We start from the raw sequence: 12,864 nt of genomic DNA, 5'->3' as shown, positions 1-12,864 counted from the left end.
TTATATAATTTCATGGCATTTTGTGTTATATTATGTTGTTTTGCATAGCACACTAACCACCCGAAAGAGTATCCAGGTGTTTGGGTGGGTGTGAATGTATGTGGTTCCAAGGTGCTCATACATAGAGCCAGGTTTTCACTAAATTCAAGAAGTGAGGAGAAGGTTCAGATGTGTTGAGGGAGGTCTTTCCATGTCTTGGGTGCAATGTAGGAGAATGAGCAACTTCCAGTTTTGCTTTTGTGAATGAGGGGATTGTGTATGAGTGAGGTATCTGGTGGGTTGATGGAAGTGTATTCGGCTGTTCAGGTATTCTTCTCCTGTGTTCTGTAGGGTTTTTTATGTGTGCGTGAGAAGTGAATTGGCTGCGCTTGTGAATGCAGAGCCAGTGAAGCTCCTTGAGGGGTGGTGTAATGTGAGGTCGAGTATGAGCCTTGCAGTGGTGGTCCGGATGGTCTGGTGTCTGTGTGGGAGTTGTTTTGAGATCCCAGTGCAGAAAGTGCTGCCATAGTCCAGCTTGCCGGTGTTGAGTGCTTGCGTGACAGCTTGTCTGGTGTTCTGAAACAATAACTGATGCAACCATAAAAGTCAATTCTGATCACTCAGCATAGAAGATCACATCAATCTGTTAATCAAAAATTGCAGCCGTCCCTTTATATTGTGTCAAACTCAAGCCAAATTCATGAAGAGAATTTAAGAATAGCAATAACCTCAGGTAGGGGTTGATGATTAATTATAATCAATAGGTGTCACCTAAGTCCTCATTTAAAATCAATTCAGTGTCTTGAATGATCCAGAATTATGCAGCAAATTTAATGTTAAGTACTTTGAGAAATGTTTATATGTCTTTGTCCTTCAAGAGATGGCATTGGCGTCTTAGTGCAGCAAGGGTTCTATTCAAGAGAGCAACATTAATGATTAAAGTTCTACACAAGAAGGTACTGCAACATTGGAGCAGTAATGTGATACCAGCATGATCACTGTATGCCTCATTAAACTAGTTACATATACCACTTTATGAAAATCTCTCTAGGGTGAATGGTACTTGTTGCAGATGTGTGCAGATGTGCAAAAACCCTGCTTGTCTAAGGTTTAGAAAAGCTGTGCTTGTTGTGATTCAGGAAATTACTTAAATCACGTTTATTTACCCAGTAAAAAAGCAATGTATGGCATCAGTCTTTTACTGTGTACCAACATACGTGTTATAAATTACATGCAGCTACCAAACCCATGAGCTTAACAGTATTTTCCTTTGAAATCTTTGCAAATATAACCAAATCTAGGAAAATAAATTACATATTAGTTAACAAGTTCAGTTTTGAAGTATTATTTTTATTTCATCATTGAAAAAAATTACGATATCATTGTTATTCAGCCAATATATGTTTCAGACTAAATCTAGTTCTTCAAGGGTATAAATAGCAGATAAATTAAATTAGTTTTTAAAAACTATAAATGTAAAAAAAACATTATATAAAGTAATGTTTCCATTTTGTAGATTTCACAGCGTCACTTTTATAGGGCTTGCTTGCGACGGAACGCCCACCTTGCATACATTATACCTGACGCAAGTATAATGTAGCGCAGGGCTTTACAATATGACGCATCTAACTAGATGTGTCACATTGTAAATATGTTTGCATAGAGACGCATTGTTTACGCTGCCGCTGCATCACAAAAATGACGCAACGGCGGCATAAAAGTGTCGCAAGGGGCTTGCAAATCTCCCCCCACATTTCCATATCGATTTAACTGATAGACGCTGACTCATACTATGATGTCTGTCATTTTTTTTAGCTATTTAAGCTGCCAAATATTACATAACAGTATATCCACTGGTAAATACTAGCATTATACCATATATGTATGTTGACATATACTGTTATGTAAAGAAATTTCATCCTGTTTTTTAATTTCCCTTGCTGTCCATCTGCTCAGTTGCTGGCCTATAATTCATGAAAAACTGCACGAAAAACACTTAAAAGAAGCACAATTTTTAGTATTTATCCACTTTAACCTCATCCGTGCGGCCCCGATTTACCCCCGGTGCTGAGCCCCAATGCAAATGGGTGTGGTCATGACGGAACGGTTCCGTCATGAGCACAGCTCGACCGATGCTCATGATGGAACCGTTCCGTCATGAGCATCGAAAGGGTTAAAAAATACATGCAGACAGAAAACACATTGTTTTCTGTCTGTATTTATCTGTAAAAATCTGTAACATGGTTATGTTTTGTTGCATGTTAAATGTCACAAACTGTTAGCATGCACTACATAGGAGAAGTGACGGTGAAGCATACCTTTGATTCCTGCAACAACAAAGTTGCAGAGCATCGTGGTCAGGTGGTAGCAGCACAGGAAGGACTTGGACAATGGCACCCAACACAGATTTCGAAGTGGGACCCCGAAAATGGTGAGTCTTTACCTGTTTTCTGCTTTTCTGCTGACACATGCATGCCAGTGACCCGGCAAGGAAAGGCTCAATGGAAAGGCAGATTGTAATCCGGACGGTGGGAACCTTGGCGGAACTGCCTCCAAGACCTACCCTTGACTCTCCTTCCACCAACTCAGGAGCTGGAGTCTCGGTGGAGTCAGCCGGACTGCGCTGGTCTTGTATCTGACTTTCCACCAAGGCAGCAAGCGGAAGACCATCAAAAAAGCCACGATCGGACCCAGTCCACCAAGATCCTAATCAGGCCCATAAACATAGTTTGTCTGTATTTTTTCAAGGTGTTCCACCAAAATATTTTGTTAAGAATATTCTAAGTCACAAATATTTTCTCTTACATTTCTTGATGTAAAAAATACAGTGGGTCAGAATCTTGCAAATATTTTTTATTGTTGTTAAACATTTTGTAGTGTTTAATTTCATTGTAATGTATATTGGTTTTATGTCTATTTGTTTTATGAATTAGTTTGTAGATATATATTTGTAGTTTGTTTTCAATTATATTTGTCCTTTTTCTCAATATAATTTTAGGAGTAGGATAATGAATTTATAGGACAATAATTTGAAAAAATGTTTGAAACAAAATTGTAGTATTTAAAATAGTTGTAGAGGTATTTTGTTGGTTGGTTGGTTGATTGCTTTCTTTCGATATGCATATATCATAAAAGCGATACAAAAAAGTTAAAACAGCATGTCGAAAAGAGTATGACTGTACAATAAGTAAAAACATTAAAACACGTTAGACCATCATAAATTAGTTAAAAGAAGATTAAATTGATACGGACAGTCTTCTAAGTCTAATCAACCAGGCCCATTTTAAAAACTTGGCAACGGCACAAACAATCGGGGGGGCTGTGTCAGTTAAAAGAATCCGAAGGGCAACAGAGTGCTGGCGAGTACCCAATTCTCTGCAGATAGGGCCGAGCCAGCGTGTTCTTGGTCGGCCGTAATCAGGGCATTCAAAGAGAAAATGTGGCACAGTCTCTGGTTTGTCAGGACAGAGAGCACAGTATCGTGAAGAGGGCTGGGAGTTATTCCACCTGGAACAGAGATCAGCCAAGGGTAGCAGCCCCAGCCGAAATTTGATATACAGGGACCGATCCATGGCAATTGTTATTAGGTCCATGTATGGCTCGTAGGCAACAACATCTTTTATCATCAGAAAAGCTGCGGTGGCTTTGCAGTGGTGCTGATTACTGTTGCGCTTCATGCGGACCCACTCCCAGAACAGTCTTTTTAGGGTCTCCTTCGGGGGAGCGGAGTGGCTATCCCAACAAAAGTCCAAGCCTAGATCCCCTAGAAGGTGTTTGATGTTCTTCAGCCATTTGATTCTGTGCCATCCGTCGGAGTGCATCACCTCAGCGAGGCCGTCAGCGTAGGATTTTAGCTCCGGTACCCTCCACAGACGGGCCCAGAGCAAGAGGGGTCGAAGGCGAGCCTGGTCCCCTATTGCTTTACAGCCTGCATCCATGAGCACTGGGATAGTCGGACTACTTGATGGTATGGCAAGGAGGTCTTTGATGAATTTGTTTTCCGCCTTGCACAGTAGATCCACTTTACCCAAACCCCATAATTCGGCTCCATACAGTGACCCAGGGACCGCACGAGCTTTGTAAATATCAAGTAGAGGGGCAACACAATGTTTAGTTGAGTTGTTAAACTCTTTGAGAAGAGCCCCCCCCCACCCTTTTATGGGTCAATACCATTTTGTTGATATGGGCGTTCCAGTTCATCGCGTCGTTGAGTCGAATTCCCAAATAATCGAATTCTGCCACTCTTTCTAGGGGTATCGAATTCAAAATAGGGGGACGACCAAGCTTGCGGGGCGGGTGCAAAACTAAATACTTAGTCTTTTCCACATTGATGACAAGGCCCCTGGAGGTGCAGAAGTCCTGGAAGCGAATTAGCAATGTCTGGAGACCTTGGGGTGTTTTAGAGATGAGGAGGGTGTCATCGGCGAACAGCAAGGTTGGAATTTTTACGCCTCCCAGAGTGGGAGCGTCTGCTGGTTCGCCGAGTAGGTGGTCTACCACCCCATTGATATAGAGGGAGAATAAGGTAGGAGCCAGGACACAGCCCTGCCTTACTCCCCTCTCGACCCTGATCTTATCGGTCTTTTCCCCATTCAACCCCCATCTAACCTGAGCATAGGTGTTATTGTGCAGTTTGATAAGGAGGTTTAATAAATACCGGGGCATCCCTAGATTGTATAACACCCTCCAGAGTTCCTCCCTGGGAACCAGGTCAAAGGCAGTCTTTAGGTCAATGAAGGCCAAATAAAGACTGCCTTTGCCTAGCTCCACCACCTTCCAGTGTAGTAGCAGGAGCCTAAATACCTGTTCGATGGTTCCGGTACCTGAGCGGAACCCAGCTTGCATGTCGGACAGGATGTGGTTTTCATCCACCCATTGCGTAATCCTCCCCAAAATCACTTTCCCCGCCAATTTCTGGGACGAATCTATTAGGCTTATAGGCCTATAGTTCCCAGGTAGGTCCCTACTGCCCTTCTTATAAATGGGGACCACCTCAGCACCTCTCCACGAATCTGGCACCGGACCTCCAGCGACAATTGCGTTGAGGAGTGCAGAAATTATTACCCCCCACTCTTCCGAGTATGCTCGAAGGAGATCACTTGGGAGGCCATCCGAGCCAGCTGCTTTAAGTGGGACCAGAGTTTTGATCTGTTTTGTGACCTCCAAAGCTGTAAAGGATTCCAGGTCTTGGATCGGACTAGAGGGCGGGGTGACAAAGGGGTCATTTAGTGGACCTTCAATGGCAGAATAGAGTTTTTGGAAGTGGGAGAACCAAGTTTGGGCATTGATGGTACAGGGCCTCAAAGTGTCGTCAGGACGGTTCCTAATTCCCACCAGGTCCCAAAAGCGTTTTGCGTCTTTCCCTCGACTGGCGGTCAGAAGGTCCTGCCAGAAGTTATCCTCCCACTCTATTTTGGCATTTTTTTGACAGAGTGCGTAGTGCCTCCTGGCCACCCTAGTCCTAGATGGTAATTTAGATTTTACTGCTTCAATGAGAAGTGACTTCGCCTCCCTGCACTTCTGATTGAACCAGCCCAATCTGCCTTGTGGGCTAGGTTTCCTTCTATTTGTATTGACTGGCACTACGAAAAGATCGCCAATGACCTGGGTTATAGTGCAGAACCTCAGGGTCACCTCCGACAACCCGTCCACCTGGATGTCCAAGTTTGTTAGGGCTGAGGCAAGAAGCTGCCTAATGGCAGAGGTTTTCTCCTCAGAGAGTGCTAACTTTGCCCACTTTAGCCGCCGACCACAGTTGGCAACTATTGACAGGTCCGGGGCGGGGTTACAGGGAGTTCTAGTTACGGGGCAGGACATCCACCTGTGAGACATGGTGAGAGAGAGAAGATTGTGATCACTCTCGACAGATGGTATAACCACCATGTCCTCCACCATGCTCCACAGATGAATGTCAAGGAGAAGGTAATCAATCCGTGACGTGTGCCCTGGCCTATTGTAAGTGTGGACCCCGGCTTTGTCAGACCCGGTCCTGCCATTGGCGGCCCTCAGGCCAAACTCCATGGCTATCGAATTGATCTGGAGGGCCACTTCTGACCACCTTTTATTGGGATTCAGTTCAAGAGATGGGATCCCCCACCTGGCATCGAGTTCCTCTTGATCAGATAAGATTTCAAGGTCCAGGGGCTCAAAAGTGCAGTTAAAATCGCCCCCCACCAGGGTGCAGGACCTATGAGGTGATAAGCGGAGCTGGGCTTCTAAGCAGGATATTATTGGAGATTCTCTGCCCCCCTTTGTGCCTCGGGCATAAATGTTAAAAATATTTAAAATAACTCGGCCTTGGGAGTTTTTCAGCACTATGTTCAGGAGATCAGGGCATTTAGTGTCCCGCTCCACCACCCTGCAGTTGAGTTCGGAAGCCACCCAAATTAGGAGGCCACCCGAAGGGCGGCCCCTGCCGGTTGCACTAGGGGCTGCTGGCAGAAAGTGGGTGGAGTAACCTGCCTTATGCAGGGGCACCCCGCTCCAGGTCTCCTGGAACATGCATATGGAGTATTGCTCCACCAGCGAGTTCCAGTCAGGGAGCGCTAACTTCCTCTCGAGACCCGCCACATTCCAGCTGAAAACCCTAAACGAGGGGTCCGTCACAGCTGCAATGCTACGGTTCTCGACGGGGGGCAGCGTCTCCGCAGCCCCCACAACGGGAGGGTCAACCAGTAAGCCGGGAACTTCCCCGATTTCCCCTTGCTCTGGGGCATGCTTGTCGGTATCCTGGGATTGTAGTGCAGTTGAGGGGCAGCAGGTTTTTGGGGAGGGGATGGGCTCAGCAACAGGGTTAAGGACCTCAAGATCATCCCCGGGAACGTCAAGGAGTCAGCAGCCCCAGAAGCCCCAGTTCTGCGTCACTGGCGCTGGATAGAGATGCTGCGCGAAGACTCCCGGGGAGGGAAGGCCGTGGGCGATGTTTAGAGGAGGGGGCCCGACAGGGCATAGTGGGGTTGTCGGGAACGTTCTTGGGTAAAAGAAGGATAGGTCGACAACATCGACCCCCGTTCCAGCCGTACGGCCTTGGGAGCATATTGCGTGGGCAGCTCTTATATCTTGGAAATTAACCACCACGCAATCGCCCTCAAAGAGTTTTTTCCCGTGGCCGATCCAGATCACCCTGCGCACCCCAAGGATCAGGCCATCTACACCCACTGGAAGAGGTCTATTAGTTTTCATACAGTGAATGACTTTGTTTTTCAGCGCCTGGGGTGTTTCCTGTTGGGATTCTTTTAAAAGGGGAACTTTGGTGAGGACAACCACATAAGGGTGACATTCAGGAAGGAGGTTTACCGGGGGGCACTTGCGTGGCGGGATATGCTCCGGGGCTGCTAGGGGAGGATTTTTTGGCAAAGAGGGGGTTTTAGACACAGGCAGATTTTTGGGAGGGAAGGTTGGTTTAGTAGCCCTAGCGGCAGGTGCTGCTCCGATAATTTTATCAGGCGCAGCATTTGCCGAGAGGGCACTTAGGCCAGTCCCTTTCTTCTGTTGACTCTTTTGAGCAGGGTTCGGCACAGGTGCCGTTACTGCTGATGGGGTAGTGCCGTGCACCTGAGCTACATGGGTGAGTTCACTGGTCGTCGACCGCTTCGCACCGGCCGGAGGGACAGAGGCAAGGGCTTTCCCTGAGGCCGGTGTTTTAGCCGGCAATGACGGCTGGACTCTAGTTGGTTGGCCAACAGGGGCCTCCCTAGCCACATTCCTATCTGGGATGAATTCAGAAGGTTTAGGTTGCACTTTCAGCAGGGTTTTCAAGGAGAAAAAGTTGTCCCTAGTTGCCTGTTCAAAATTGTCAAGTCTAACCCCCAGGTTCCTAACTTGGTCAAGTAAAGGGTTAAACAAAGATTTTAACAAATTCTCGAGAGACTCGAGAGGAGTGACCTGGTTAGCAAGAACCGGTGTGGCTGGGGGCAGGGGGAACGGTGTAGGGAGCTCGACTGCATGCTGGGAGGGGCCTATAGACCCAAGGGGTCCCAACTCCCCGGTGCCTTGGTGTGTAGTGCCCCTGTTTAGTTTTGTCCTAGAACGCTTATGGAGCATGGAATAATTCCCCCTCCTAGTGTTGATTCCCCTTTTCCTTTTCCTATGGACCCGCAGAGATGGGATCTGGGGAAGAGGTGATGTGTGAGGTAAGGGAACAATAGGAGCCGCAATAGACCTGTTGTCAAGAGGGCTGGCTATGTATGAGGGTGGGCCAGAAGCAATAGCCTCGATACAGCAGCTACCTGTGGTGGGAAGTGATATGAGGCTTTCTATCCTGTCTAGCCCAGCCTCTAGTACTGCAATATGGTGCTCATCTGGTTGGGGTGAGATGGCGGGGGGGGTAGGCGGCGATAGAGCATGAGCCACAGTTCCCAAGGAGGAGCGCTTAGATGGAAGAAGGTCAAGCGAAAGGCGGCGTTCCGTCATTGCGATCTCCTTTTCAATGACGTTAGCCACCCGGGTGATGAATTTGTCCATTGTTCCAATCATCGTGGAACCCCCTATAGCACTAGCTCCGCCACCCCTCAAGGCTTTACCGGATCTGGTGGACATGGTGGGTCCGGAGCCTGCAGTTAGACTCAAGGGGATAGGAGACGTGGAGGGCGTAGGAGAAAGGGGGGTGGCCCAGCCCAGCCTCAGACAGCCCCTGACTGCCACAGACTGCCCGCCCTTTGCTCGGGCTTCGCTCGGCGTCCCGCTCGCGTCCCGCGGAGCGCTTTGCAGCGCGTTAATCAGGGAGCGTTGCAGGCGGGGGGCGTGGCTGGTGGTGGGCGCGTCCGATTGCGCGCAGCTGTGTCAGCAGGGACTCCTGGATCTTTGAGTCCCTGCTACAGCGCCAACGCCGGTTTGGTGTTGCTCCCGGCGCCTTCTGAAGCCCAGCGCCTCCAAGTATCTCGGACCCTCCTTGGTCCGCGAAGCGGCACCCGCGAAGCGGGTGCGGCAAGGGGCAGCGGCAGGCAGAAATGCTTTGAACAGTCCCTGGCCGTGCAGGACGTGAGGACGGCTCCCTCAACACAGCGTCAAACACTTCCAGCTCCCAGGTAGGATCCCGGGGAGCTCTGGAGACACACGCCCTCTTCAGCTGGCCAGGCGGGGGGCGTGGCTGGTGGTGGGCGCGTCCGATTGCGCGCAGCTGTGTCAGCAGGGACTCCTGGATCTTTGAGTCCCTGCTACAGCGCCAACGCCGGTTTGGTGTTGCTCCCGGCGCCTTCTGAAGCCCAGATTGCGCGCAGCTGTGTCAGCAGGGACTCCTGGATCTTTGAGTCCCTGCTACAGCGCCAACGCCGGTTTGGTGTTGCTCCCGGCGCCTTCTGAAGCCCAGCGCCTCCAAGTATCTCGGACCCTCCTTGGTCCGCGAAGCGGCACCCGCGAAGCGGGTGCGGCAAGGGGCAGCGGCAGGCAGAAATGCTTTGAACAGTCCCTGGCCGTGCAGGACGTGAGGACGGCTCCCTCAACACAGCGTCAAACACTTCCAGCTCCCAGGTAGGATCCCGGGGAGCTCTGGAGACACACGCCCTCTTCAGCTGGCCAGGCGGGGGGCGTGGCTGGTGGTGGGCGCGTCCGATTGCGCGCAGCTGTGTCAGCAGGGACTCCTGGATCTTTGAGTCCCTGCTACAGCGCCAACGCCGGTTTGGTGTTGCTCCCGGCGCCTTCTGAAGCCCAGCGCCTCCAAGTATCTCGGACCCTCCTTGGTCCGCGAAGCGGCACCCGCGAAGCGGGTGCGGCAAGGGGCAGCGGCAGGCAGAAATGCTTTGAACAGTCCCTGGCCGTGCAGGACGTGAGGACGGCTCCCTCAACACAGCGTCAAACACTTCCAGCTCCCAGGTATTTTGTAAATTTGTTTTGTTTTACATTTTTTGTTCATAGAATACATTTTATCAAATGAGTAAAGTGAAATAGAGTTTATTTATTTTATTTTATTTACATTTTATTTAATTTTCTTATGTAATATTTTTTTAATTACTTGGATTTTTAAATTATTTATTGTAAATTATTTTTGAGTCTGATACATATTCAATTAAAATATTGTTTTCAGGTTTTATTAGAAATTATTACTTTCATTTTAAATTCCATTCATAATTTTTTTACATATTGTGTATGTGTTGGAAAATCTCACAATTAAACATATTTGACTAATGTCTTTTTTTCGGGAAATACATATGAACCTTTTCAACATATAACACTTTGTAGAAATAGTAAATTAAGAACGCCAAAGTCCAGCACTTTTGTCAATATTGTTTTTCTGGAATAATAGTGAATCTGCGTCCCAGAATGTCCAAAACTTTCTTTTGGCTTACGGCCTCATTAGGATATCGATCCGACTGCCGTATTATGATGGATTTTTAAAAACATCCCTTTTTCAATTGTGGCTTGCACTGTAGCCCTTTTTCAGGCCGCATCACAAGCCGCAATTGAAATAGGGATGTTTCCGGCCGCCTATATGGCGGACACATCCTAATCTGGTGGATGGGACCGCCAGTTCCAATCCCGCAACAATGGAGGTCAGACTTTTATCCGACCGCCATCATAATTAGGCCCGTAAGTTTGGAATGGAAATAGTAACTTTGATGCATCCCAAAGTGCAACAGTTTCTCAAGAGTGTAAGTAGGAATAATAAATATGATATCCATAAAGTGTTATCATTACTTTGTATTTTTAATTTTACACCTTAAATATAGTAATTTATATTATACATTGCAGGGGAGGGTAATTTTAGGTGGCCTACTTCTGCAATATTACTAAAAACTGTTGTAAAATGATGCATAATTATGAGAAATGCATCTCACACTATTACAGGAACAGTGCTTTTGGGTAGAATTCAACTCAAAAATGTAATTTCAAGCAGATTTGCAGATGCTTGCGTTCAAAACAGTGCTCCTTGCACTTCTATTTGCATTTAAAAATAACCCGAATGGTGCGCTTGTGGAATAAAATCTACCTGAAATGTTTGTTGACCACCCACATTAAAGGAATTGAAATGGCATTGAAAACACTGCCTTTCTCATTCAAATTTGTAGTTTTGCTCTCAAAAATTACCTGACCAATCCATTCGGATAAAAAATCCACCTGAAATGACTCTCACGTTAAACAATTATTCAAACTGTACATCTTGTGTTAAAATTTCTCCCTGAAATGAAGTCATGTAGTGCAATCTCTGTAATTTTGCATAGATTATTTTCAGCAAAATCACAAAAATTGCACCAAAAATCCAATGTAAATAACATTTTGCCCAGGCCTAATAGGTTGCTTGTTTCTTTAGTTATATAATATTTGTGAAGTATGATTTTTAAACATTTTTATTGTACACATTTTCTAACCATTTTACTTAATGTATTCAATGTTTCACTTTAGATTGTTTTAAAATAATTGCGACACGTTTTCTGTAACATTTTCTTTCTTAACAAGGACATTTGTATTTATTTTTGCTCAAAAATAATTAACTTGGGGGGGCGTGGCCAAGATGGCGACCTGAGAGGACGTTGAAGCGTGAGGCTCCTCCGGCCCGGACCCCATTAAAGCCTGAAAACCTGCTTGCTGATCCCCAGTAAGGTCGGCGTTTGCCACTGCTGGCCTGCGGATCTAATTGACTTGCTTTTGGGGCGGACTGACAGGCCAGAAGCACCCACAGAGTGCCATCACGTCCGGGGCCCGAGACTCGTCCCGGAGACGCGGTGTCTTGTCGGCAGAACGGCGTGAGGACGTAAGCTGAGCTCCGGGTGCCGGAGCAGCGAGGGCTCTGAACAGAGGGAGACCCAAGCGCTGCAAGAACCTGACCCGTGAAGGTGGGTTCCAACGCCGGGAGCACCACTCAGCAGATAGCGGTCCCGCAAGCACTACGCGGGAGAAGCAAAAATCGAGGCCCCGGTCTTGGGCCTACGGACAGCAACGCGGCGGGCCCCCACAGCACCCTTGAAGCATCGGTGAGCCCTAATGAGCAGGCCCCAAGTCCAGAACCAGCGATCAGGCAGCGACCCTAACCCCTGCAGTGGGAGCGCCTGGAGACTATGTTTGGAGGGCGCAGGGACCGCCTTTGGTGACGCGGCCCTGTGCGAAAATAGAGGCCCTGGCTTTTGGGCCTACAGCAAGGGGCAAGCACTCGGAAGGCCTAGCCCGCCCGGATACTCCAAAAACTCACGGGGCTGGAACCGCATGGGACCAGAAGCAGCCCAATGTGCACTTGAGGTGAGGAGGGGCAAGGAATTTGCCGGGGGTGCCCAGTGACCTACACACGACAGAGGGGGCCGACCCATTGAGGGGAACTCCAAGACTGGGGGCGTGACCCCCTTGTGCAGCAACAACCTCGAAGACATCCGGACCAACTGTGCGCGTCCAGACAGCACCTTGACCGGCCCGCACGCCCTGGGGAGCGCCACTGGTCGCCGCAGACCCGGCAGGTAGACAGAAAAAAGCGGGATGGCCGCCACGGGGCGCAGGGGAGGCCGTACGATTACGGACATGCTCACCAAGGGCGCCCCAAAGGGGGACAAAAGCGCTTCCCCCCCAGCGGCGATGGGCAATTCCGGGCAAGATGACGGAGGGGCCCCCATCACCAAGGCCTTCCTCGAATCCCTCTTCAATTTTCTGAGACAGGATGTTCAGACCCTGAAGCAAGAACTGGCCGGGAAACAGCGCAAACTTCGCCACGATGTGGACAGTCTGGGGGAGAGAGTAGCGACAGTGGAGGAGGCAGACCAGACACGGAGCGAGGAGGTGGAACACCTACAACAACACCTACAACAAGAGGTCATCTGTCTCTGAGAGCAACAAGTGGACCTCCAAGCACATGCAGAGGACCTGGAGAACCGCTCCCGGAGGAATAACATCCTCGTCCGGGGAGTGCCATCAAAGCGGAGGGGAACAGTGTAACAGAGATATTATAGGCGAACCAGCAGACTTGGA

The sequence above is a fragment of the Lissotriton vulgaris genome, chromosome 6, assembly GCF_964263255.1.
Source record: "Lissotriton vulgaris chromosome 6, aLisVul1.2, whole genome shotgun sequence".
Classification (NCBI taxonomy): Eukaryota; Metazoa; Chordata; class Amphibia; order Caudata; family Salamandridae; genus Lissotriton; species Lissotriton vulgaris.
Note: the sequence above shows the minus strand (reverse complement) of the source record.